A 6,807-nucleotide genomic window follows, 5' to 3' on the forward strand; every position below is an offset into this window, starting at 1 on the left:
GGTATCTGCTAAGGTCTTTGGCTCATTTTTAATCAGGTTTTTCCCCCATTGTTGAGTTTTAAGGGGTCTTTGTGTATTTTTGATTAACAGTCCTTTGCCAGATGTGTATTTTGCAAATTTTTCTCATAGTCTGTGCTTTGCCTTTTCATTCTCTTGGCATTGTTTCACAGAGTAGACATTTTTAAATTCAGTGCCTGTGCTTTTGTAGCTAAAGTTATTGCCAAAACCAAGGTCATTTAAATTTTCTTCTATATTACCTTCTACATGTTTCATGTTTAGGTTTATAATCCAATCTGAGTTAATTTTTGTGAAGAGTGTATGATATCTGCCTGGATTTATTTTATTTTATTTTATTATTTTATTTTATTTTTATTTTATATGTTTACATTTAGCTTCACCATTACTCCAGAACCATTTGTTTAAAAGATTGTGTCTTGCTCTCTTGTATTGCTTTTGCTTTTATATTAAATATAAAATATAATTGATAATATATATTCTGTTCCTTTAACCTAGTCTTTCTGTGGTATTACAATATCTTGCTTACAATTATCGTTATGGTATACTTTTTTTTAAGATTTTATTTATTTATTTGACAGAGAGAGAGAGATCACAAATAGGCAGAGAGACAGACAGAGAGAGAGATGAGGAGAAGCAGGCTCCCTGGTGAGCAGAGAGCCCAATGCGGGACTCGATCCAAGGCCCCTGGGATCATGACCTGAGCCGAAGGCAGAGGCTTAACACACTGAGCCACCCAGGCGCCCCATTGTTATGGTAAACTTTGAAGTCAGTCCTCAGTCTTTGTTCTCCTTCAACACCATGTTGACTATTGTGAGTCTTTGCCTCTCCATATAAACTTTAAAATAAGTTTGTTAATATTAAAAAAAAAAGAGCTTGCTGGAATGCATTAATTGTATAGATAAACTTGGAAACTAGTGACCTCTTGAGCTTAGCAGGAGATAGACCATGGACATCAGTTGTCACAGTGGTGCCTCTGGTAGAACCTATTGCAAATCCCTAGGCAAAATGAGACCTCAAGGATCTGAGAGAATGTCTAAGAAGTACTTAATACATCCCTTGGGTATGGTTTATTGAAGTGTCCACCTGTCTGAAAGCTGGGGAATCTAGATAAGGGAGGGAAAATTAGGTATGATAAAACATATCAACAAACATCAATAAATTTTGTAAAACTAATTGTCATGGCTCATATACAATATGACCTACAGAGGGACCATCAAAAGGAAAGCATCCGTTATGTTTATTGTGAAATGTTTTATTCAAAATAAAGCAATGAGAGGGGAAGACACAATGAGAAAATTACCATTTTTTAAATGGTAAACTTCTTACAAAATGGGATAGGTTTTATATTCTAAGTAGTATATTGAAAGGTAAAACATTGGGGCACATGGGTGGCTCAGTGGTTTGGGCTGCTGCCTTTTGCTCGGGTCATGATCTCAGGGTCCTGGGATCGAGCCCTGCATCGGGCTCTCTGCTCTGCAGGAAGCCTGCTTCTCTCTCTCTCTCTCTCTCTCTCTCTGCCTGCCTCCTTGCCTACTTGTGATCTCTGTCTGTCAAATAAATAAATAAAATCTTAAAAAAAAGAAAGAAAAGTAAAACATTAAAAAATAAAATTTTAATTTAAAAAAATTATGTAATTTTTTAAAAAGGTTAAAAATAGCAGAACCATTTTTCTTATAACTGGAAAATACATTGTATATATATATCTATCAAAAATACTTGTCGGGTGCCTGGGTGGCTCAGTGGGTTAAAGCCTCTGCCTTCGGCTCAGGTCATGATCCCAGGATCCTTGGATCAAGTCCCACATCGGGCTCTCACCTCAACAGGGAGCCTGCTTCCTCCTCTCTCTCTGCCTGACTCTGCCTACTTGTGATCTCTGTCAAATAAATAAATAAAATCTTTTATAACAAAAATTTAAAAAAATAACTTTCATGTCTGGAATCAGGAGCATATGGAAAAAAATAATATCTGAGGACAGTACTTCTGCCATGTTTTGTGCCTTGTTAATATTTTTAAACAGTCAGGCAACTTTTAGCTTTATTGAAATACCTGCTAAGATACCAGCAGTGCCTTTTGGAGCCCTATGACTATAAAAATTACTTGCAAATATTCAAAATGTTTACTATTGTGTCACTATTTAGGGCCACCACCAAGTATGTTTCAGAAGTAAGCATAACTGTTACTCTTCCGTAAGGCAAAAGGGCATATTTTCAGGAGTTCCATCTGCTGTACCAGGAGGTGAATCAAGTAATGATTTTTGTCTAACTTTTCAATCTAACATTCCTCATTCCACATTATAATAATAAAAACTAGGAGGGGACTAAAACAAACAAGCAACTACAACTACAACAACCAGCTTTTCCTTCAGTGGAAAAGTCAGTATAACCTTATGAGTAGCCTGAAATTTATTTTTAAATATTTTTAAGATAAGCGTTTTTGTTAGAAAACCATATATTTTATATAGCTAAGAAATAACAGGCAAAGTTTTATTAACTTCTAAAAAGTCTAGTTACTTCTTTTTATCTATTAACTCATCTCTTTATGAATTCGAACATGATCACACCTATTGTATCTACCCAAGTTTGTATGCTTTGGTTATTTTATGTTTGCTATTTCCTTGCTTAATATTTACAATATTTGATACATAATAGTATCTTTAAGTCCATCTACGGTTTCACAGAATTTGTTTGAACTTCATAAAAATGTACCATACTTTTTGCACTGTCCTTGTTTTACTTCTCTATTAACTTTCCAAGATATATTCACTTTAGAGTGTGTAGCTATCATTTATTTTTATTCCTCCATAATGCTATGTTTACAAATTTGTATTTATCTGTACTTTTAAAAATATCTTAATTATATACCATTTCTCATCTCACATAACACTCACGTTACTTCTACACTTATCAGATATTATGTAACTGAAAACCACAACTCAGCAATAATATAGCACCATTTTTCAAAATTAAATGGCTTACCAGAATTCTTTAATTCTATCCTTTATTTGTATTAGATGACCCTTTATTCTGGTATTTGGTATTGTTCATATGGAGGAAAGCTTATAAGTTGATATTCCATAAATAGAAGGATTTATTATGATTGATTAATTATTTTCATTTAGAATGCATAGAATATGGTTGATTTAATATTTCTTTCTTACTCTCTGCCTGGAACATAGTGCTATCTATGTAATAGCCACTAATATATTAAGTTAATTACCTAGACTTTAAACTTCATATGAATAGGAATAACATCCAGAACTCTTCTCAGATTGGGACACCTGGGTGGCTAGGTCAGTTAAACGCCTGAGCCTTTAGCTCAGGTCATGATCTTAGGGTCCTGGGACTCAGTTCTGCAACAGATTCCCTGCTTAGCCGGGAGTTTGCTTCTCCCTCACCCTGCTGCTCCCCCTGCTTGTGCTCTCTCTCACTCACAAATAAATAAAATTAAAAAAATGAATTCTTCTCAGATAGCTAATATAGAATATCGTCTTTGTATTCATCAAAGGGAAAGTGCCATATAATAATGAAATTCAGACTACTTCAAATTCATTTTTTTAACCAGTAAGAAAGTACTGGAAACAAGCCAAAAGTGTCTTTAATGAATTAAAGAAATAGATTGATTTTCAATATCTTAATGTTTCTAAAATAAATTGCAAGATTTTTATACTAGATATCAGTGTAAATATTCATTATACAAGGATATTCTAAAAATAAACCTGAGAAAACTACTTGACATATATGATGACAAAAACGAGTTTGACAAAAGTCAGTTTGGGTAAAACTTACAACACCTACCACCTGAAACTCTTGTTCTATAATTTAATTATTTTAATTTACAAAAATACAAAAATAATATATCAGAGTAAGTCTATTGATAGCTTTGAAGGTATGCTCTGGTTGTGCACTGTTTACTATTTAAAGGGGAATCAAATATGTGATGCTTATGGTGTGACTATATTAAAATTCAACAAGTTCAGAAGCATACCAGGAATAGAATAAAGACAAAAGATGACCCTTACTTATCCTAAAGATAGACAATGGTATATATGTGCTAGTTGGGGAGAGAATCCAGTCAGTAGATGGAGGATGTGGTAGTGGAAAAAAAAAGACACAACATTTTGGTTGAACGTTTAGCACTATATTTAACAAAGTGAAATTGTGTGTTAATAGCCTTGAATAAAATCCAAAAAATATTTTCAATTCATTGAAGATTATTTAGGAAAAACTTGAAAAATACAACTTGATAAGGATTCCAATAAAAGATTCATAAGCAATACAAGTTTCAGAATTTTTGGAATATTTTCCCTAAAAAGCCATTGGATTTAAATTAAAGAGAATGCTATTTACCTGCCACTTAAATAAGAGGAAATTATTTGGTTTTGTAATAAGTCAATAAAATAAATTAACATATCTTTGGAAAACAGATATGCACACTAAGTTAAAAATAATAGTGCTTAAGCTGTTCAGCAAACATTTGTAAAATTCCTTGCCATCAGCTAGCTCTGGAGTTCTGCTAGGTGAGTAAGGCCATGTATGTTACTGCTCAGAGTACTGACGCAAAGCAATTGTCCCCTTCGCATCCATTTTTTGCCGTTGATATGTCATGCTATGTTGTTTAGAGATATATAGATGGCCCTACATGAAGGCGTTTTTTTGTGTGTATATGAGTGACTGTGATTTAACTTTCAAATCAGATGGCCCCTGATTTACAATGATGCAACTTATGATATATTTGGCAATGATGTGAAAGTGAAAGTGATTCAGTAGAAACTGTACTTTGAATTTTGAATTTGGGTCTTTATAAAAAGGGCCAGTGACATGTGGTATGGTGCCGTCTTGTGATGCTGGGCAGGGGCAGTGAGCCACAGCTCCCAGTCAGCTAGAAGATTACAGGGGTGAACACCTGATATTCTTACAACCATTCTATATATAACCATTCTTCTTTTTTTAGTGTAATATTTAATAAATTGCATGTGATATTTGATACTTTGTTATAAAATAGGCTTTGCTTAAGATGATTTTGCCCAAATGCAGGCAAATGTAAGTGTTCTGAGTATGTTTAAATAAGCCTAAGGTAAGCTATGATATTTGATAGTTTAGGGGTATTAAATGCATTTTCAATTTTTTATGTGTTTCTCTGTACATAGCCCCCTTGCAAGCTGAGGAACATCTCTATATGTATATGTAGCCTTGGTATGGCTTACATATTATTGGCATGAACCATCTAGAACAGTACGTGTGCCATATAATTGTCTACAACATCAAATAAGTTTCTTGAAAACTTGTGCCAAAGGGGTTATGTCTTTAAGGATTCTTATTTCAGAAGGGTTCTCTCAAACGTAAGATTTTTCAGAAGTTAAGTGAAAATCTGACCAAACTAAACATTTTTCCATTTTCCCTAATGAGCAAAGATAGCTAAAATCTATCTGCCATTTTCAACACTGTACTCAACGACTGTAATTCTAATTTAAGAACAGATTATTTATATCAAAACCACATGTTGGCCTAATCTTACACAATATTCATAAATCTCACTCAGAGCCTTGGACACTTATTTGTTGAGTCTATATGGTACTACGGACATTCATCTTTTTTGACCTCATAGCTTCATGTATGTCTATACTTTTGAAAATACATGCATCATAGTTCCATTGTAAAATGTCTGGGTTATAAAATGTGCTATGCTATCAAAATGGTAATAAGAACATACAAATGACCTGATGTAATGAACTGGACCAGATTGCCAGATATCACATTTCATACCAGAAAGATTCAGTGGTAAGTTTTAATATGGCCAGCTATACTTCGACTGAATTATAACTCATTTAACTTCCTGCTTTGTGTACAGTATTATACATTAGTCAGTATTATAGTAAATAAGTACTTTGGACAGATGTAAATATGCTGTAATAAAAAATGTTTTTCTTCTTTCTTTTGGTCCTTTTTACTTGTAAGACTAGCCACAAATACCATGCCTCCCCCAAAATAATTTGCAATCCAAATTTATCTCTAAATGAATTTATTGCATGGAAAAAATATATATATATACACTTACAGTAGACATGTTCAAAAATAGTTACATAACAGCAGGGCCCTGAATGTAAGCAGTATAGTTGTTTTGTTTTGTTTTGATTTTTCTTTTAAAAAAAAGAGGTTATGTGAAATATTGGAATTTTATTTCCAGGCCTAGTATTTCAGGACAGTTAACTACACTTACGGGGTCAACAGCCTCTTGTTGGCAGTATGATTTTATTGGCTCCATGGAATAACAGCAAGAATTTACTATTGCTTCTTTCTTTTATGACACACACAGAAAAAAAAAATGGACACATTTGATCAAGACCAACCAGAATCATTTTAACCTATCAAAATTGATGGGAGGCCTTCACTGCCAAAGTCACTGCTGGGTTTTCACAATTCATTGCAGATAATCTGCTACTCCCATTATGATAAAGGAGAGAAGAGTCATAATCAGGGAAGAAAGCTAGATTAATACTTGTAATTATCATTGAATTATTTAGCCTGCTATAGTATTATTATTATTAGTGTCATTTGATAATTTTCTCTCATTTTATTAAACACAACTGTGAGTAATTACCCTACCTAATATTTCTCTGTATTGGCTGACTAGCTAGCAAACATTCATGAAAAATATCCATTAGCCACACATATAAAATGCTGCATTATGATGCTGTTGAATCAGAACATACCACTACCCTGATCCTGTAGCTCTTTGAGGATTTGCAAATCAATTAATTCTATGGTTTATGGATTCTTCCCATACAATTAG

Source organism: Mustela putorius, unplaced genomic scaffold (genome assembly GCF_011764305.1).
Source record: "Mustela putorius furo isolate JIRA1106 unplaced genomic scaffold, ASM1176430v1.1 tig00001024_pilon_pilon_pilon, whole genome shotgun sequence".
Lineage (NCBI taxonomy): Eukaryota > Metazoa > Chordata > Mammalia > Carnivora > Mustelidae > Mustela > Mustela putorius.